Source organism: Prinia subflava, chromosome 23 (assembly GCF_021018805.1).
Source record: "Prinia subflava isolate CZ2003 ecotype Zambia chromosome 23, Cam_Psub_1.2, whole genome shotgun sequence".
Classification (NCBI taxonomy): Eukaryota; Metazoa; Chordata; class Aves; order Passeriformes; family Cisticolidae; genus Prinia; species Prinia subflava.
The window spans coordinates 7,065,531-7,087,629 of record NC_086269.1 but is presented as its reverse complement, the minus strand read 5'-3'; the positions used below and the strand labels follow the sequence as shown (position 1 = coordinate 7,087,629).

The 22,099-nt window shown below is 43.7% G+C and overlaps 1 long non-coding RNA gene across 3 annotated transcripts; it reads right to left on the bottom strand.

Annotated features, from left to right (window-relative positions):
• Nucleotides 1–1,040: 1,040 nt before the first annotated feature.
• LOC134561424 (uncharacterized) lies at nt 1,041–11,075 on the bottom strand. Of its 3 annotated transcripts, none has more exons than XR_010082909.1 (7): nt 6,613–11,075; nt 6,494–6,535; nt 6,256–6,403; nt 6,098–6,152; nt 4,921–6,020; nt 3,448–4,192; nt 1,041–3,359 (listed from the first exon to the last, which is right to left on the bottom strand). It is a non-coding gene; the product is annotated as an uncharacterized LOC134561424 (long non-coding RNA). The 3 variants fall into 3 exon arrangements; XR_010082910.1 differs by having other exon boundaries at nt 1,041–3,515; nt 3,909–4,192; XR_010082908.1 differs by having other exon boundaries at nt 1,041–4,192.
• Between the last annotated feature and the right edge of the window lie 11,024 nt (nt 11,076–22,099).

Here is a 22,099-nt window from a genome sequence, read left to right as displayed (position 1 = left end):
GTTTTCCACCTCTGCACCTCTCATTTCCTGGCAAAGAGAGCAGCTACCTCCTTCTGCTGGCTGCTCTGGCTGCAGGCAGCTGCTGCACAGCAGGCACGGGGATAGGTCAGGTGGCTCCTTCACCTGTTCTGCCCCAATTTTTTTTGTGTTTTCCTCAATTTCCTCAGGCCAGAAAGGAGTGAAGACGGCGGGGACACGGAGGGGATACGGTGGGACTGGAAAGATACGGCAGGATGGGGAGGTGGCGGGACGGGCTCCCGGCACGCCCGGCACAGGGGCCACTCCCAAGAATGAGGCTGCAGCCAGACCTCAGCAGAGAGGTGTCCCCACCAGGGCTTGTTGGCACCCTCCAGGCCCCCGCTTTCCCATGCCGCTGGTGAGCCCACAGCCCGTGTCTGCACACCTGGAATCGCCACGAAAAATCATGCTCGGGCGACGTCAGGTTTGCACGTGGGCAGCTAGCTAGGTGCAGTCGGGATCCTTGCTTTTCTCGCCCTTTTTGCTGCCATCTTTGGAAGGTCAGGTGGCAGCGCTGCCGCCGAGCTCAGCCAGGGACTGCAACGTACGGTGGAGATGGGCACAGGGTAGAGCTGCAGCACTGCTCTCTGTCCACAAGGCAGCAGAACTGCTGCAGAGCTCAGCCCGGGGCTGCAACGCATGCTGGGGACAGGCAGAGAACGGAGGCAAAAAAGAAAGTGCCCGACACCTTTCCAAAAATCCTCTAAGCTCTGAAAGACTCCCGGCCAAAACTATGAGAACCCGGTCTCAAACCAAATTAAAACCAAAAAAGTCTTTATTTAAAGCTATATTTCAATATATTTTATATTTATAATTTTTTATTTATATATGTAATGAACATTTCTATTTTTGGTTAATATATATTTTTAAGAAAATATATTCTAATATGTTATAATTTATTGGGAAAATATATGTAATACTTCATATTATATATATTTATTTATATTCCTGATATATGTTTTATATTTTATATTTTTATTTTTATTGTATATTTAAACTTATTTATATTTTGCAGGGGTTTTTTGATTTTTTGTTGTTGTTGTTGTTGGTTTATATTTTACACTATATGAATTCATTAACCTAACACATTAGAACCACATTTAATCAGAATTACATTAGCCTATTTTTCAAAGGGGTAAAAATTTAATTTTTATTAAGATAATATTAGTATATTTTCTTTTTGTGTTTTGTTGTTGTTGTTGTTTGGGGTTTTTTAGTTGTTTGTAGTGGTTGTTTTGGTTTTTTTTTTCTTCATTTTGGTTTTCTGGTTAATAAACAATGAGGTTTGGAGAGCTAGAAAACAAAAAGTTTATTTTGTTTTATTGCTATGTCTGAAATACATCTCAACATCAAGTTACTGGTGGCAATACTGAAAATGGGTAGAATGAGACCTATTAGGGGGTTAAAAGGACAAAAGATGGCACCATGGTGTTCACGGCTTTCTCCATTCAGGTTTTTTAATTTAGCAGAAAATACAGAAGTTTTGTTAACTGCACTCTCAATTATATCCAGACGTCCCGTGGACATGGATGTCGTTTTTTAATTTCTTTGTTGCCAACAGCCAAACTTTCCCATACTTGGGGTAAGAAATAGTAAAGGGGGAAAAAAAAAAAAAAAGAAGAAAACAGGAACCATGAAAATGTAAAATGAAAAAATTTAAAATAAAATTTAAAAATATTAAAAATAAACCCTAAAAATATTTGAAGTAATTAAAAAAATAAAATGTAAACCTAAAAGAAAAATATTTTTAAATTACATTAAAAATTAAAAACAAAATAAAAATTTAAAAATAAAAGACAAAAATAGAAAATACAAAATAAATAACATTTAAAATTATTAACCTATAAACAAATATAAAAAAATTAAAACAATTTACAAGTGATTTTGAAAAGTAAAAGACAAATAATAAATTTAAATAAAATTAATTAACAAATAAAAACATTTAAAAATGCAAAACATAAAATAAAATTTAAAAATAGAACAAAATAAAATAATACCATAAAAAAGAAGAAATTATTAAGAAATAAAACCCAAAAACAAACCATTAAAAAAAATACACTAAACAATAAGTTAAAAAAATACAAAATTAAATAAATGTCACTCTCACATCATGCCCTTGCCTAACACAGCTCTGGGAGCATCCTCAGTGATGTAGGGATAGGGGAAAAAAACCCAGTGCCTCCCAGAAAATAAGGGAGACAATTACTAGTTTTGCTTGGAAACAAATTCTATTTTAGTGGGAAACAAATGTACCAAGACAGGAAAGAACCACAACATGGCATCCAAGGAACAGCAATTAGGCCAGGATTTAAGTTTTAATGGGATTCATGTAATTTAAAATGCAGTAAATTTAACTTTACAGAGAGATTCATTATGGCATCTAAAGACTCAGCAAGTTTTCCTGGGAATTTACAGAATTCTGTGGATACGGTGCTGAACAATGCTTGATTTACTAACATTAATTTGGTACATTTCCTTGGCAATGTGCCCTAAGCTGTACAAAAATTCCAATTAGTATGGAATATTCGAAGAAATAAATATTCCCTTACTAAAATCAGAGAGAGGAAAAACATCAAATAAAAGGAACGAATAACATGTAAATCCCAACTTGCCTGGAAAACAACCTCAGGAATTTCTATAAGTAAAAACTTTTGGAACAGGCAGGAAGTTGGTGGAAGCTTATGATTATTTAAAATCTGCTTCCTCTGCTCTGATTTTAAAGGGTAGCGTGAACTAAACATGTCAAGTTTCTCCTATCCAAGAATGATCTGTATTTTGTGGGAGTAACAATGCAAAGAAACTCCAGTCTTACTTGTATTTGACATCTGAAACTCTTGGCAGAGTGGGGAAGTTTCAACGGAACAAAAGAGCCACAATTCTCAGAATAACAAAAGTCTACTTGGCAAAAGTCAGGAACTTTATTTACAAATCCATGGAGGAGGAGTGTTGCCCTGGTTTTTCTGAGTTTTTTTAAAGCCTTCTACTTGTTCATAAGATGGAGTCAGATCTTTAGTTTCTGTTCAATATGAAGGGTCAGTTTTTCACTTTCTCACACTTTGGAACATAAGCAACCGTTCTTGTTTTTGTTCACTGTCCTTTGTTTACATATTTCTAGCCTGAAAATAATGTTGGTTGACAGCTGGTCTGGCCAGTGGGGTGAAGGGGTAGTAACCTCAGAAGCCAATCCATAACCAGACCCACAAACGTATAAAAATGGAAGAAATAAACAGGCTGGCCCTCTTTTTGGGGAGCAGCCTTTCACTGCAGACCTCCTGCCTCCGTGTTAACAACATGCCGTTCCAACAGAGAAGGAGGAGGATGACCCCAGGAACACACTCCAGCTGAAAGTAACCATTTATTGGAAAATCAAATGGACAGTCTCTGGTTATGGTCAAGCAATTATCCAGGCGTCAGAGAGAAAAGAAGTACCTTGGACGGGGTATAAGGCCTTCCAGTGGCTTTGCTTCCCAGTGGCTCTCTCCATTTTTGCCAACTACCTGGAAGAGGAAAAACAACAGGAATAAAGTGGCAAACCTGGGCAGGACATCCTTGCTTCAGGCAGATGGAAGTGCCTCTCCCAGAGAGTGAGTCCAGGCTGTGCATTGGGGAGCTCTGGCAATCTGGGACTCCCCGTGGCATTAAAGGGCTGGAAAAGCACACGCAGCTGCCTGGGTTTAGTGCCGGGACATGGCAAGGTCTGGGCACAGGGGCAGCAGTTGGAGCTGGGACTGCAGGAGAACACCCCAAACCCAGGTTCAACATCCAGCAGTACAGCCAGCACTGTACTGGCCGTGAGAAACTCAGGTGGGAGAATCCCCTCGGATGCTCCCTGCACCCTCCATGTTCCTTGCCTTTGGCAGCTTTGCCAGGGCCTCCCTCAGAACACTAACCTCACTCTGCAGCTCCTACTAAATAGGAGAACCTATGGAAATCATCCAGAAATCCAGGGATTTCCAGTTATTAAGAACCAACATAGCAGCAAAATGTGTCCAAATTTTGCTGCAAACCAGCAGGTCTGAGGAGATGCAGGGATTTATTCCAGAGCGGACACAAGGATCCCTCAAGCAGCCAATATTTCTCTCGGGCTCTTCCCACTGCTCTCTGAGGACACAAGCAGAAGTTTTTCCCTGGTGTTCCTCTTTCCATCAATACAAAGACTTCCGTCCTCCTCAAACTGCAGGTTCAGGAAGAGAAATAGGAATACTATCATTACACAGACTGGGCAGGAGGGTGCGACTGAGGCAGGATCACCAGCTCCCAATCCACTGCTGCATCTGGATTTCTGACCAGTTCCTTCCCACCACCATTCCCTGGGTGCCACATGTCCACAGACACCTGGCTCCATGCAGCTTAAAAAGCCACAGAAACCAAAAGAAAGAAGATCAAAAATCAATTCATATGCTTCTAGTTTGGGGAGAATGAGGGAGGTCTAAAAACTCTATTTATTTTAGAAGAGTACAGCAATTTTTTAATGACCTTTAATATCAGTAAAGGGCAGCAAAAGCTAATAAACTCCTATATTAACCTTATTAGCAGCAGAAAAACAAAAGTTTTAAGTTAAGTTAGGATCAATTTTTGCTGATAAAAATTAAGGACATGCCATGTTGCTGCCAGTGCTTTTCACCTGCTGACATTAGATGGTTTTTGTACCATGAACACATTACTGAAACAGCTTATTTTAAAATAGGACTTTTACAATAAAGTTAGCAATAAAGGAAAGTCTCAAAAACAAAATATAAGCCTCATATATATTAAAAAAAAGTTGACTTTGGTGTGTATAACTTGGAAGCCTCTCATGTTTCACTCCTTAACAATAAATTTTAACAAGCTGATGATTAAAACCTTGTAGAAAACTCAAAAAAACAAAAAATCCAGGACAAAGGTAAACATTTTGCCAAGTACCTTCAGTGTGCACGTCTCTCACACACAACTGTTTCCTCCTTGGTGGGCTCTGCCACGGATCTAATCCATCCGCATCTGAAAGAGAGTTAGGACAAAAGTCAGAGAGCTGCAGGATAACTTAAAAGCTCCAGGCATCTTGTGCCCATCTAGAAATACCCTCTACACTCCCACTACACCCTACACTGCAAATTTCAAGTCCCCAGGACATGTCCTATTACCCCTACACCCAGGCCACGCAGCAGGGCAGAGCAGCGCAGGGCCGAACGCACACCGTGGCACCTGTGACACAGGACACCACCAATGAGAAGGACACAACAGGGACAGAAAAAAGGCTCGGCAAGAAGAAGGATCCTGAGGGCCGAGAGAATGAGGAAGGAGATGACTGAGGTAAGACCAATGAGAAGCCAATGAGGCTCGGAGAACCTGGCAGCAAGAAGATGCCAACAGAACTGCTTCCTCCAAGAACCGCAAAGATGGATGCCCGAGAACCCTACAGTCAGATACCTCGACCTAGCTCGGCATTCTTACAAGGCCTAATCTGCCATAAGGGATCATTGCGGTGCACAGCTGTCAGTACAGCTCAGAACAAGACCTGAAAAGACCTCGGACTGGATGCTTCTGAAGAGGGATGCAATTCCAACGCATGTGCATGCTCCTGAGTTAAAGGCGCTGAGCCAAGGAACGCAGAGATCCCAAATGCTAAGACCAAAGCCAGGGTTTCCAAAAGGTCCCTTGCAGGGCTACGGAAAGCGACACGAAATGTGAGACGCCCAAAAGACACAGAGTGCACAACAGAAAAGTGACTCCACATAGCCTGGGACTGCTCTGCCCTGCACAGCTCAGCACCACAATCAAAAGTGAGACTTTCCCTTTAGGTAGCCTAAGGGGCCACACCTTCGCCATCCTGGAATGCAAATCGGACTCAAAAAACCCTCCCGCTAACTCCTGACCGCCCGCCCCGCTTTCAACCCCTCTGTGGCTCACAGCCCTCCACTTATCTCTTTGATGTCTGGGAATGCCAATCGGCGTTGGGTGCAAAACAAGGCCGCCTTGCCCTCGAGGAATTTCCCGCCGGCAGCAGGCTGTTGTCTCTCAGTCGGCTACAATAAAAGAAACCAAACGTGAACGCATGGCCTTGGCAGCACGACTGCCAACACCTGACAATTCTGCTGCTCACCGTCTCCCAAGAATGCCCGGATCCTCGAGCTGCATGCCAACGTCGCAGGGTATACCTGGGTTAAGAGGAGATGAGGTGATGCGGCATGGCTTGACCTTGAGTGGACCCTCGCTCCTTCTCCCTACCTCCCGGACCCATCACAAATCCTCAGCCCTTACCGCAGTCTACCCGGATGGCGCCTTCAAACAGAAAAGATCGAGGCTTCATCACGGAGTCCTATCATGCTCCTCGAGGGCTCACAAGACAGGCGAAGCGGCTCCGTCGTCAGGTCACTGAGGGGAGTTTGGCGTGATGCAAGTGGACCCCCTAAAACACACCATAATGGACACTTACCGTTGCACCAGCAAGCAAGACTTGAGCAACAGCAACTGCTTCTGTCCGCCGATCAACACTCACCTTGTTTGCTTCACCCTGACTGCTGCAATGCAGCCATGCTTCCTAAAACAAATGCAAAGAACAGCGCTGTAATACAGTCACCCTTTACGCTGCCCCTCTGAAGTTAAACGATGACTGACCTGCTTGGGGCCGAGCCCCTCACCCGGGATGGGGCCCTCCGCCACGGATCTAATCCATCCGCATCTGAAAGAGAGTTAGGACAAAACAGAGTGCTGCAGGATAACTTAAAAGCTCCAGGCATCTTGTGCCCATCTAGAAATACCCTCTACACTCCCACTACACCCTACACTGCAAATTTCAAGTCCCCAGGACATGTCCTATTACCCCTACACCCAGGCCACGCAGCAGGGCAGAGCAGCGCAGGGCCAAACGCACACCGTGGCACCTGTGACACAGGACACCACCAATGAGAAGGACACAACAGGGACAGAAAAAAGGCTCGGCAAGAAGAAGGATCCTGAGGGCCGAGAGAATGAGGAAGGAGATGACTGAGGTAAGACCGATGGGGAGCCGATGAGGCTCAAAGAACCCGGCAGCAAAAAGATGCCAGCAGAACTGCTTCATCCGAGAACTGCAAAGATGGATGCCCGAGAACCCTACAGTCAGATACCTCGACCTAGCTCGGCATTCTTACAAAGCCTAGTCCACCATAAGGGATCACTGCGGTGCACAGCTGTTAGTACAGCTCAGAACAAGACCTGAAAAGACCTCGGACTGGATGCTTCTGAAGAGAGATGCGATTCTGATGCGCGTGTGAGCTCCTGAGTCAAAGGTGCTGGGCTGAGGAATAGGGAGATGTTAAGAACGATGCCTGGTGTTTCCAAGAGGCTCCTCAAAGGGCTAAGGCAGAAGACATTACACATGAGACACCCAAAAGACACAGAGTGCACAACAGACAAGTGACAACATGGCCTAGGACTGCTCTGCCTTGCACACCTCAGCACTGTGATCAAAACAGAGACTTTCCCTTGATGTGGCCTAAAGTGTCACATCTGGGCCATCCCAGTCCACAGAGCTGACTCCAGACCCCTCCCGGTGAGTCCCCACACGGCACCCCGCTTTCATCCCTTCTGTGGCTCGTAGCCCTCTACTTATCTCTGGGACTTCCGGGGTCGAGAATCTGCGTCAGGTGCAAAGGAAGGCCGTCCTGCCCTCAGGGAATTTCCTGCTGTCCCTGGGCTGCTGTGTCTCAGTCAGCTCTCACAAAGAAAACCAAACATCAGGGCACAATCTCAGCAGAGCTGTTGGCCGCTCTGTGAGAGGGTCTCAGTGTAATATGAGCGGAGCAGCTGGAACACACAAACAACAATGGATGCTTAGAATTACACCAGAAACACCACTGCCCTAACCACACAAATACATGAACTTCAAAAAAGAAAACTCAAAAAAATTGCACCAAAAAAAGCCAACTCTGATTACCCACAATCAAACTACCAAATATAGTGAAAATAATCCCTTGACCAATTCTCTTAAAAGACCTCAAATACATGCCCAGAATCCCACTAAACTTAAAAAGACCTGTCTCTAACCAAATAAAAAGCAAAATCCCATGTGTTTTGAAATACATAAACATTTTAACCTAACACATCAGAACCACAGAAATTTAAATCCCAGTCAACACTAGTATGCCATATACAATAATCCCATCACTACATACAAAATCAAAATTCACTTCTAGTACTAAAACAACAAAAAAAATCACAACTGTTAACTGTAATTAAACCTTAAAAAACCTAATTAAAAATAAAATTTTAAAATCCCACTGTAACTAACCCCAAAGATTTCAAACTTCCTTCAAAACAAGTATTTTAAGTGCCAAAACCCTTCAAACATTTAAAATAACTACTACAAAAATGCCCTCTACCCACCACGCCACCAACATAATGAAAAACAAATAAATTACTCTCTTCATACAGCACACCCACATAAAAAAATTGAAATGTCCCTAAAATCTTTCAAGTAATCACGAATTAACCCCAAAATAAAAACTTTATTATCATTAACAAAAAACCAAAAAATAAACACAAACTAAAAAACTCCACCATACAAACAAAGAACACTAGACTCTTTTCACTAACAATTCTTATCACATCATAAAAATAGAACTAAAACTAAAAACAACCATATAGAATTCCACACAACAAATCACAAAAACTAGCAGAAGAGATAAATCAATCCAACTTGCTAAACTCAACTGTACAACTGACCCTAAACACAACTAAAAAACACCTATACTAACTCATAAATAATAACCACTACTCTATAAAATTAACTAAAAAACCCAAACTAATTAATAACATGAAAAAATCTAAACTACTAAAGAAGAATGTCACTACCTCAAAAAACTACCTAAAAAAATCCATCATATCACTACCCATGTTTGCAAAAATAAAACAAATAAGACCCACCAAAACAACAAACAAATCATACTACAAATATAAAAATATCACAAAAAACTTAAATTAACAACACCAAAAATATTATTCCTAACTCAATAAACCCATAATGCCTCAAACCATTCAAACAAAAATATCACCTATAAATACACACAAACCCAAAAGATCAATTTAACCATGAACAGTATCTCCCAAATTATCTGAAGCTATCAAACATATACTGTAACCAAACAAACCAAATAAATAAACCCTTGCAATATAATAAACAATAATCCAACCACATTTTTAGAAAATCCTAACAAATTAACTACATCACACTACCTCAAACCAACCAAAACAAACACTACATACTCACCGCAATAAAAAAACCACCACTAAATGACTGAAAGCATACCCTGTACCTCATGTTATATCCCATTACAGCATTATAAGCCTTAGAAAGCATATCCTTTAAAAATATTATACCCCATAAAAAAAAAACACCAAAAAAAACACCACAACAAAACCCAGTCTAAAAACAACCCGATCAATGCCTGAAATACGAAATATAACATTCAATAAATAGACCGTATCCCTTATCATACACCATCAACAAACAAAATAAATCTACACAGTGAAATAATAAAAACCACCTTAAAACAACTAAACAGAAAAAACTTTTAAATATTAAAAGCTGCATCCAACAAAACACCCAAATCTGAATCCCTACATACAATAAATAAAAACAAAACCTCAATAACATTTATCAGAAGTATATTTAAAAAGCTACTCCAATTAATTCTACCTCAAATACAAACAAGCTCATCCATAAAACCCATTCATAAAGTTATCTTCACTCAAAAACTAAATTACACCTAATAAATAAAACCAAAAAATAAAGCAAAACACTATATACCACCAAAACCCCATAATATTTAATAAAAACCATAATATTTAATAAAAACCACATTTAAATACTACTATTTATTAAAATCTTAGGCAAAGGGGGATTTTCACCAATTTAAACACAGACAATAAGAAAAGAGGAATTTCTTCCCTCAATTTAAACTTCTTTTGTCCTCATAACCCCCATTTTTTTCAGGGGCAACAGGGAGGGATTGACAAGATAAAACTGAAAAGCAAAAGGGGAAAGTCCCCTGTACAAACCCCCACTGGCTCACCAGCTGCTGCCCTGTCTAGCACAAAGGTTTGCCCCCCAGCACCTCCTTCAAGCAATGCCCCACATCCGAGTGCATCCAGTAGCTCCCCCAGACCCAATGAGAGGCTCTCACCATCACTCCATGAGACATGCCTGGGAGCCCACCATAAACTTCTCTCTTCCAGCAGCTCCATGCCAAAGTGAGCTGAGGCAACCCCCTCTTAAAGCAGCCTCAGGAGGACCCGCCTCCTCATCATCTTTACAGCACCCAGCTGTATCTGTTCCCAGTCCTCATCATTCTCATAGCTGACACCTGTGGCTGCTGCCACTCTGAGTGTGAGGGCAGGGGGGACTTGCTGCTCCTTCCCTGGACAGTTCACTGTCAGCACTTGACACACTGGGGTACCGGACTTTCCTTGCTATAGATAAGGATCCCTCTTCTCCTGCAAGTGCCCAAGGCTGAAATTTGGATTCCACCTCCAAAATACACCTGTGTGTAAGGTTCATCATTCCTAAGGAATTTCCTAAGGAAATTCCCCAGCAATCATTAGCCTTCATTTACAATTTTTCCTTTGGAATCATTACTAGCTTGTCTGTCTGTTAGAAGCATTTCATTGAGAGTTCAGGAGCTGGGTTGGCTTGTTTATGATCTAGCTGACAAGCCCAGGCTAAATCCAAACATCCAGAATGACAGGGAAATATGGAGACAGTTTATAAATACTCCCCCTCCCCTGCAACTTAGTTCTTCATCGCACAAGGGGCAAGTATGGAATTCAGATGTTCTCCGCATTTCTCCAGCTCAGACACTTCCACATCTGCAGCAGTGTCACCTTCTTCCACCTCATTCTTTGCCCGAGTGTGATAACTGTCATGAGATGAGGCCTGAGGTTTGTTCTTGTCTTTAATATTTTCAGTAAGAAGAAAACCACTGTTATAAATGTGGAATGGTTAATTCATGTTCTTATGATAAATTAGAAATTTATAAAATTGTATAAAGTGATATCAGGTAAAAGTTTATGTTTTAAGAGATTCTGCAGCAGATGGCGAAACTGACCACCCGGAGACAGCCGGCGCCCCATTCAGAAAAGAACAAAGGAGTTTTCCGGGAAAGCTCACAGCTGCCCCAAGCACCAGGGAGGGGACCCCGGAGATAAGCTGGCACCAGCAATTCACACCTTGGGTGCCACCTTCACAGACCATCAAGCCACATCCTCGATATCTCGACCACTCATCAACTATAAGGACCCATTGAAATTGGACATTAACATTTGAACTGAGAAAAGAACTCTTTTCTGCTTGTTTGGGGAGACTCCTGAATTTGTTTAGTTAGTGGGGAAACAATGGGAAATATGGGGAAATATTGCCAAGGGTGGAATAAAGTGTATAAAAACCAAGCCCCAAACCGGGCTAATTTCTGAACCGTTGGGGGAGATAGCAGGCTGCCAGACCCTGTATCTCATGGTTCACCCTTGACATTTCCCGGGAAAACTCTGTCAAGTTTCTCCGCTGGTGGTGGGTTATCAAAATTCTGTGATTTGATTTGTTATTAATATACCAAATTATTATTTAAAATTGGAATATCTGATTGGCATTTATAACAACCACCATCAAAACAAACATCAGATACTCCAAAGGAGTACAAAATTGTGCAAGTAAGGTGCTCTCTTGTGTTGATTCACTTGTTACAATGGTAAGTAGCAGCCTCGTTTAGCAGCCTCCTTTAGCAGCCTGTGCTGTTCCAAGGAGGTCCCGGAGCTCCCAGGGACTCTAGGCTGGAACTCAATTCCAAACCAGATCAGCCAGCCAGGAGACAAGAGAAGCTCCTGAATCCTGGAGCAACACAGCCCACACACAGAGTAAGTTACAGGCACTACTCCAAAAACTCTCTTCATGTCTTTCTGAGAAGTTTTAAAGGGTGAGAAAAACTTTAGAAAAGCTCAAGCTTTTACAGTATCCCCTAAATACATGGTACTTTCTTAACTGATACAGAACATTTAAACAAACCTACAGAAGCTTTAATGTGCACCAAAAGTATTTGCTGCTGATGGAAACCTGTGCTGTTTTAACACCTCCCACTCCCACGTTCCTTGCACTTTTTGTTCACAAAGAGAACAGAAGAAATCACACAAGACCTGATCTATTTTTCCTTTCTTCAAAACTGATGACAACAAGAAAAGTCAACTATTTATACCTACACCTCACTTTCAGATCCTGATCCACAGTCAGAACAATTCAAACCTTTGAGCACAAATCCTCCAGGCACAGCTTTTTCTTTTAAGATTTCATTAAAGAATACCATTTTTCAAAGCCTGACACGAGATTTGCAACTAAGTTCCGTTTTAAAGTTCTTTTCCTTTTCAAACTGTGTTTCTCCAAAGCATCCAAATTGTAATAAAGTTAGAAATCGCCACAAAGAAGATCTGAAAAATGCCTTTCCATTTCCTTTTCTCCTCCCTCAAGCTACATGAGTCTGACAGAAGGTATTAGTACTATTTGCAAAGAAGTTTGCCTCACTTGTACTGTTGGTCTGTAACAGCTGCAAGAAAATCTGCCTTGTTTGAAATAGTTTAGTACTTACTGAGCAATTCTTTGTTTTGGTACTTCTGAGCCATTTTGGGAAGGTCACTGGCCAGACGCCGAGCCGCCATCTTGTTTATAGCAGATACAAGGCCCCCGGGTGTTCCCTAACTCAGTCGCCTGACCAAAATTACTGCCAGAACCGCACCACGGTGCCACGGAACGTGCACCCTGTGCCCTCGCACCGGGAGGCGCTGCGGAAAATTGCCCCGGGGAGGCGCCATGGTCGGGGCTGCGCACAGGCAGCCAGGTAGACGAACTTGGAGTCCTTGTGTTTTCCCGCCCTTTTGTCTGCCATTTTGGGAAGGTCGCTGCCCGGATGCCGAGCCGCCATCTTGTTTGTGGCAGCAACAAGGCCCCCAGGTGTTCCCTAACTCAGACGCCTGACCAAAATTACTGCCGGAACTGCACTGCAGCGCCACGGAACGCGCACCCCGTGCTCTCACACTGGGAAGTGCTGCGGAAAATTGCCCCAGGGCGGCACCATTGTTGGCGTGGCGCGCGCGGTCCTTGTCATTTTCCCTCCTGTTTTGCCACCATCTTTGGAAGGTCGGGCGGCACCACTGCCCCTGAGCTCAGCCTGGGCCCCCTCTGGGCATCAGGGACAGGCACGGGGCAGAGCTGCAGTACTGTGCTGTGTCCACAAGGCAGCAGCACTGAGGCCCAACTCACAGGGGCTTCTTGGGGCCCAGCACGGGGCAGAGCTGCAGTACCACACTGTGTACACAGGGCGGCAGCACTGGGATGGGCACGGGGCTCCCCGCACGTCACGGACAGCCAGAAAGGGAAGGCAGAAGAGGTGTCCAAAAATCCCCTAAAATAAGTGCCTAGAAAGACATCCAACTACCACTAAAAGACCCCTGCCACCAAGCAAATTCAAACCAAAAAACCCTCTGCTTTAAGCTGTATTCCATTATTTCTTTACATTTATTATTTTTATATTAATCATTACCATTTATCTTTTCTATTCATATCTATGTATATAATATAGAGAATATCATAGCAATATACACAATATTATATATAGTATATATTCCTGGTATTATTTTTCATATTTTATATTTCTATTTTTATTATGTTTATATATTTTTTTAAAATTCATGCTTATTTATTTATATTTTAAACTATTTGACTTCATTAACCTAACACATCAGAACCAAAATTACCCAGAATTAAATTTGCCTGGTTTTCTAAGGGGGAAAGAATCTACTTTTATTAAAATAATACTGGTATATTTTCTCTTTCTGTGTTCTTTGGGCAAGGGGGGTTTGGGCTTTTTGTTTGTTTGTTTGCTTTGGTTTGGATTTCTTTGTTACTAAACAGTGAGGTTTGGAGAGTTACAAAATCAAAAGACTACTTTGTTTTACTGTTACTTCTGAAATACACCTAACTTCAAGTTACAGCTGCTGATCTTGTAAATGGGTAGGATGGAGGTAAAAAGGCAAAAAATGGCCCCAGGATGTTTACAGCTTTCTCCATTCAGGTTTTTTAATTCAGCAGAAAATACAGAAGGTTTTCTAACATACAGTGGACATGGATGTCATTTGTTAACTTCTTTGTTGCCAACAGCCAAACTTCCACCTACTTGGGCTATAAAAGAGTAAGAAAAAAAAGGAAAAAAGAAAACATGAAAAAAAAAAAGAAATAAAATTAAAATACTAAAATAAAACAAAATTTTCAAGTAAAAACAATTAAAAATAAAATAAAATTATAAAGAAAAGGAAAAAAAATTAAAATTAAAGAATTACAAAAAACCAAACATGAAAATAAAAAAAATCTAAAAAAAATTAAAAGTAATTAAAAATAATGTAAAAAGTAAAAAAATAAATATAAAAAATAAAGTAAATTAGAAAATTTAAAAATATAGAATTAGAAGAAATATAAAAATCTCTTTAAAAATATAAAACAAAATAATAAAAACATGAAAAAACCCCACAATAAAATAGCATGACAAATTATAAAAATTACAACAATAATTTAAAAAACCCAAAAGAATTAAATAAATGCAGCTCTCCCCTCCTTCCTCTGCCTAACACTGCTCCAGGAGTATCCCTGATTATGCAGGGATAGGGAAAACAAACCCAGTGCCTCACACAAATTAAGGTTTTCTAGACAACCTCCAGTTTTACTTGGAAACAAATTCTATCTCGCAGGAAGCTCACTTGGGATGAACATCCAAATGTGCCAAGGCAGGAAAGAACCATCCCATTGTGCCCAAGGAACAGCAATTAGGCCAGGATTTAAGTTTTAATGGGATTTATGTAATTTAAAATGCAGTAAATTTAACTTTACAAAGAGATTCATTATGGCAATTAAACACTTACCAAGCTTTCCTGGGAATTTAAAGAATTCTGTGGATAGGGTGCTGAACAATGCCTGATTCACCAACATCAATTTGGTAAATTTCCTTGGAAATGTGCCTTAAGATGTACAAAAATTCCGATTAGCATGGAAAATGTGAAAAATGCAGCTGGTGGCCAGCCTGGTGTCCATGCTGCTCTGTGGAGCGTGAGAGGCACGGCAATGCCTGGGGAAGACAGAGCACCAGGGTGGGTACAACATGCCCTGGGTTAGGAGCAGGATAGAGCCAAGAAAAGGGGCATAAAGACAAGTAGGCTTTACCCGATGCTACTCTTCCATCCCTCTATTTTCCAAGGCATTATAGCTTCATGTGCTGCGAAGCCCCTGGGCTGTTACTATGGCTTGCTGGCCAGCTGATTTAGGAAAGCTACTAGGACAGATGCCAGAGAGCTGGAAAAAGTGAAGTCTGAGCTAAGTGAAAAGTGGCAAAAAACAGATGGGAGGGAAAAAGAAGAAAACATTATGGAAAGGGTACAGCATGAGAAAATAAAACAAAGTACTAGGGAGGGAGAGAAAAGATATATATTTGGTAAAATGATCAAGGGAAATTATATTTTAAATAGGACTCATGGGAAGGACAAATGTTTAAAAGGTGGGTTCAGTAGGAAAGTAACAGAAGAATCATAAATGAAGTAATTACATCAAGATAAAATTGCTTTTTCTGGAATAATATTCACATGAGGAGTTAGACTGACATAGTTCTCCTAGGATAACTATGCTCTGAATCAGCATAGCTCTATGCAGTGGCAGAACTTAAGGCAATATTATTGTACCACCTGGCAAGACCCTAATATTATAATGGCTAGAGTGCTAGAATAACTTTGTTTTGCTGTGCTATTTCCCTAAGAGGCCAAAGGGGTAGGAAATCATAGCATAACCTAATCACAAGACATGGTTTGCTTGCCCTTGCCCTGCAGTCACCTGCGTATTCTCCACCATCCCTGATGTTGCTGAGCTCTGGTTAGTCGCTGCACGTGGCTGTATCCATAAGGCTGCTGCTAGTCCAGAGCAGCGAGGGATCCCAGTGGTGGTTTCACAGGCGCTACCTTCTCCTTTGTGCATATCCACGTTGTTCTTCCTGTCTTAGTCTTGGCTCCAGCTCATCCATCAGTGTGTTAATACTTCAGGAGCAGGCTCACATCCCATTAACAACAAAACTGGCCACATGACAGTGTGGTGTGCTGATACTGTGTACACAGTGTGAGGTGCTGATATTCTGTTAAAAGTGAAGGCTCTTGCAGCTGCCTGGGATTAACCCTTCTGGGCATAACTGGAAGCTTTCAGCTCTACATCCTTACAATAACAAGTCTGGTACCTAAAAAGTAAAGTAATTTTTTTTTAAAATAAATTCCTGGAGCAAATCCTAGCTGCTGGGAAAAAAAGAAACAAGTTGAATAAATTGATAAATTGAATAAATAAGGGAATAAATTGATAAATAAGTCTTTGGCAAAAATTAATTCAGGTCTTTTACACACAAAATATTGATATAAGTAAAAAGAATCATTATATCTGTTACAGAGCATTCTGCAAACTGAAAAACTCATGGATGCTGATGAACCAATCCAAACAGTCACCACTGGTGTAACAGAAAAATGTTTAAAGTATGAAAAAATGTCAGGATTTTACTAAAAAAACCACCATGAAATAAATTGCAATGCAAAAGGAAGATCTGTTCACTCTGAGCCACTGAGGGATGTAGCACAGGGAATGAAGCAGCTGCCCAAAGGTTTGCCCCAACCCACTGTGCTGAGATCCCACTGCTGCCAGAGCCTTGATCTCTTTCGGAGCAGCTCTAAGCGGAAAGGACACGAGCAGTGCATTAGTGCTGGGGGAGAGCTGCCGGGTTTCACTGGCAGCCACAGTTGATCGTGTGTAAGGAGTATCCCCTCACTTGGGCTGTGCTGTGCCTTCCCCACCCCTGAGTCCGAAGGTACTTGTTCTGCTCAGAACAGTTAATTTCCAAAAAGCAGTTAAACTAGGAAAGATGCTTCCAAGAAAAACGTGACCTAGGAGACACATGCAGCTGGGTTCCACAGTCCCAGTCCCCCTCCCAAAGGCTCAAGACATTTCTGTACTTGCAGCACAGGACTAGGACTCAGGGCGAATGCAAACTGGTTTGCTAGCTTTTCTTCTGCCAGAGATATAGAGTGGAGTTTCTCTGTTCCTTGGTTTCTTTTGTGTGGTAGCAGGGGTAATTGCAAGTGCTAAGAAAGTGATTAAGAATATCCATAAGCCTTCTTATAGTGATTAAAAATATCCATAAGCCTTACCATAAGGTAAACTCAAGACAATTGCTGCTGCCTCTATTTATCTGTCTTTTGAGTTGCTCACAAGGTGATCCTTCGCAAATGCTGGTGCTGACAAATCCAGCAGATAGATACAGGAGCCCCAGAAGTATGTGTGGGCATTTATGAGGAGTGATGTGGGAACTTGCCTCCAAGATTCTCATCTGCATGGGAAATAGGAACAGGACAGGAACAGATCCTGTCTCAGCTTGGCCAGTACCAGCTGTCTCTTACTAGTCACAGAGACCAGGAAAGCTCAGGCAAGAGGTAATTCCTCAGATTTGCTGGATGTAAATTTAGGAGAAACACGGTAACTCATAGCTTGTACTGGTGGAACTCCCACAAGATCCAAACCACAGGCTCTGTTCTCCTGTGTGCTGCTACAGCACAGGGATGGAGCTCAGAAGCTCTTTTATCACCCCACCTTCCCCCAGGGTCAGGCTATGGAATTCCAGGTTGTCGCTCTTGAAGTACAGCTGCCTGTCACCACTGATGCAACATTTTTATTTCAGGTATTTGGGGTATCCCTCTCCCTATCAACCCAGCCCTCTCCTTGCTGCACTTCAGCATTTTACTGTGGGGTACAGCCCCCCATGAGCTTAATTTACTATTGCCCAGAACACTGTGCCTCTTCCCTGACCTTCCAAGGCAGAGACCAGGCAGCCAGAGCAGCAAAGAGGCAGTTTGGCATACACTGAAATTTAATTAGTGCCAGAGGGAGGGCCTTCACAGCAATTCAAGCTTATTTGTTAGCAGCCCTTTTCCAGCTCTAACATGGCACATGAAGGTCCAACTGGCTGAGCTGGATAGGGATGGGAGACAGCAGTGGCTTCTGCAGCCACAGATCCTTGAGCTCCAGCATGGCTCTCCCATCTCTAGGCTCTGAGATGCATCAGGGGAATGAGAAGGGAACCCGTGGGGGATGTTTGCAAGCTCTGAATCTCGACAGCCATGGCGGATAAGACTGCCATCCCTCACTTTACCTGCTCTCTGCCCACGGGAACGGAGTTCACTCCACAAGAACGTCCAGGCTTGATGGATGGTGTGGATGTGGGGTGTGAGGCAGCCTTTCCAGATGTGGAGGAGGAGGGCAAGCTGGAGGAGGAGCAGGCGGTGCTGGGGCGGCTTGCCCAGCTCTCACAGCGGGACTGCAAGGCACCCTGCAAGAACTTCTTCTGGAAAACTTTCACCTCATGCTAGTCATGCCCAGCCTGGCCTTGCCAGCCTGCAAACATCTTCCCCACAAGTCATCTTCCTTGTCCACCCAGCTTCTTTTTTTGTGCCCTGCACCCCTCAGAATAAAGCATGGCCCTTCAGGAGCGTGTCTGTACCTCGCTGTGGTGCAGGGACGGGACACACACATTTTCTGGAGCAGACGTGGGGGACCGTGGCCATTTTGGGAAAGGGCTTTGCGGCTGCAAGGGGAGCCATGTGAAGCGGGCACAGCCATCTCTAAAGCTGCTGCAGCTGCCTCCTCAGCCTTGGAGGGTGTGGAGTGAGCTGCTGGGGCTGTGCCTCATGGGGAGGGTCCTCAGTGTCAGCCCCTGGTCAGGATAAGGTGCCATGCCACATTAGTGTAAGAAATAAAGGTCATGAAGGCCCCACCTTGATGCTGGTTTACAAGTCCTCCCATGTTGTCTCGTTCTGTGTTACCAACGGTTATCCTCATTGCTGTGTGATAGTTATAATTACTTTATCTTACTTCTATCCCATTCGTGGTATTCATTTATGTACCCCCTATCCTCCTATGTGTTACCGTTCATTGTATTCATTGTATTCATTCATCTATGTAGTCTCTGTTCACTTATGTATTGCAGTTCAGTGTATTCATTTGTGTTCCCCTTGCTCTCTTATGTGTTACTGTTTAATGTACTCACCCTGTGTACCCTCCCGTTCTCCTGTGTGTTGCTGATCCCCCCCAAGGCCCCCCTCCTCTTGTTTTTCCGTCGGGAAATCGCCCGCTGCTCCCACCATCTCTCCATGTGATCTAAGAGTGGCACTGCCAGCTACCCGTACTTCACAAAATGGCTGCCTCACGTACAGAATATGCAAATGAGCTAGCACATAGCCAAGTTAGGTGAAATATACCTTTAAAACAGAAAACCTAGAAAGAGTTCTTACAAAAGAAACATGTTACCTAATAAAGAGAGAAAGTAGCTTTCAGCAGAGAGAGTTCAAAATGTCGCCCTGACTTCTACCGAGCTCCATTAGAGCAAGGACCCCTGGATTCTGAGCCATTAAGAGAGGTGTTTGGACATTCCTGTGAGGACGAGACCCCACCGGACCTGGTGTCTACGATAACAGGGACAACATGCACCTCTTTTTCTACGTCGACCTGGGAGCAGTGGAGGCAGACGCGAGCACCCCTCGACCGCCTACCCCAAGGCTGAAATCTTGTAATAAAGGCTTTTGAAAGGAGAAGAAGCTCTCCTGGCCCTAGTTCATAACAAGAGGATGTACAATGTTTGATGTGCCAGGCATGAGATGGCAGGGTTGGTGTCCTCTGCCATGTCCTGAAGGACTGGAAGAAAGAGAAACAGAGCCACAATCAGAGCCCGAACCGAGAACAAACCTAGAACGAACCCAGAACACACCAAGAATTAACCCAGAACAAACCTAGAGCACACCTAGAATGAACCTAGAACGAACCTAGAGCACACCTAGAACGAACCTAGAGCACACCTAGAATGAACCTAGAACACACTGAGAACGAAACTAGAACGAAACGAGAACACACCGAGAATGGACCTGGAACCGACCTGGAATGAACCCAGAACGAGAACGAGCCCAAAACGAACCTGGAATGAACCTAGAATGAACCCAGAACACACCTAGAATGAACCCTGTGGTCCAGCTCTGCCACTCACTTTTGTGCAGCAGCTGGAAGTGCTCCAGCTCCTGAGGCTGCTGTGCTGAGGTAGCTGCAGCCTCCTCCTCCTTCACCCAGGCCAGCACAATGGGGGGTTTCTGCTCCATGTCACTTTTTGGAGTTGTGACTGTTTGCAGGAGAGATGCTTCAGCAAAGCTCCATATCGGCAAGTGCTGCAATTGTGCCTTGAAGGCACCTCCAAGAGAGAAGCCTTGGCAAGACTACAGGACAGGAAGTCTTGCAGTCTCTCCTGGAGGGCACCGGCCATAGGGATGCCTTTGGAAATGCTCTGGCTCACCAAGTCCTGCAGCCTGGCCTCGAGGTCACCTGCACAGCTAACGCCTTGCAAGAGCTCCGGGTCAGCAAGGAATGAGTTGCCTGTGTGAGGGCTCCTCGCAGTGCTGCTCTGTCCCGTGCTGTCCTCTAAGGGTTACAGATTCCCTGAGATTCTTCTTGGAGTTGCTGTTCCCCAAGGTACTAAGAGTTCCCCCAAGGTTGCTGTCCCCTGGGAGTGTCCTCTGGGTTGCTGTTCCCAGAGGTAATAAGGTTTTCAGTCTTCTCTTTGCCCTAAGTGTTTCACACCAGAGGTAGAGACGACAAGCTGAGTCCGCCAGTGCACATTTCCAAGGTTGTTTATTCTTCATTATCTCAGTCCTTTTTCAGCTCTGCCAGGCCTCCCTGGCAGGGTACCTTATCTTAGTTCTTTCTCAACTCTGTGAGTCATCCCCAGCAGAGCAGGACACGTGGCGGACTGGGTGGATCAGAGAGCCCCGCACCTTATGTACAGTACTCTTGACCCAACCACTGTCCAAGACGTATTTTTTATTTACAAAATTGTACCAATACCTACTACCTATGCTAACATGTCATTTCTACTCTAAACCAATCCTTGAGATCCAACTCAGCAGAAAATGGGGGATGAGAGCAAGAACAAGGAGCACAGGGGCCACTCCCCAATTCCTCCATCTTGCCACTTCAACCCCATATACTGAGAATCCTTGATTCTACATTTACATCCTATGATAAACTAAATACTACTTATTTTGAATTCTCCCAGCTTGTGATTCTTATTAAAATGTGGGCATTCCCTCCCATGTACAGGGATCAGAGGCAGTGTCTTCCTGGGCTCTGTGTGAGGCTGGTTGACCCCCTTGTACAGATTCCCAGACCCCCCTATCTGGTCTCCAAACCCTCCAGGGTGGCCAGAAGGATGTTCTAGACTCCAACACTGTCCCACTGCGTGCACCAAGCACTGTGGCGTGGCCGTGTCAGCGCCAGCACCTATGAGACGACGTGTCACAAAGGGTCACCGTTCTACGCTCCGTGCCCACGTGTCACAAAGAACGCTAGGACACACCCTGCACACCTGCTGGGGACACCCTCAGCCCACCCAAACTGCCCCAGCTTGCAAGGAAATTATTTTCAGGCTAGAACTACGTAAACAAAGGACTGTGAACAAAAATAAGAAAGCTTGTTTATGTTCCAAAGTGTGAGAAATGAAAAACTGACCTTTCATATTGTACAGAAACTAGAGAGCTGACTCCGTCTTATGAACAAGTAGAAGGCTTTCAAAAAACTCAGAAAAACCAGGGCAATGCCAAGGGGAACTTAGGAATGGCTCAAACAACAAGCAGATGCTCATCTGCTCTCAGGGCAGCAGAAGGAGCCCCCAGGGCTGCTGGTGCAGCTGCAGCAGGAAGGGCACGAGGACTTTCCACAGACGCTGTCACGGCCGCTTTGGGACACGTCCCGGGGGTGGGTGGCCCTCATACACACAGGGCTGTGACACAGACATGAGGGCGTGTGCCCCAGGGCACCAATGCTGCTCTGAGCCCTGGGGCCAGGGAGCACGCACATCAACAGGCATGGCAGAGTCCCTGCCAAAGCAGAGCTGCCACCCCCCAAGCCCTGCCAGTGCTGGTGCCCCTGTCCTGCCACACAGACCTGTGCCCCTGGGGACTTCTCTGCCACAGGGCAGCC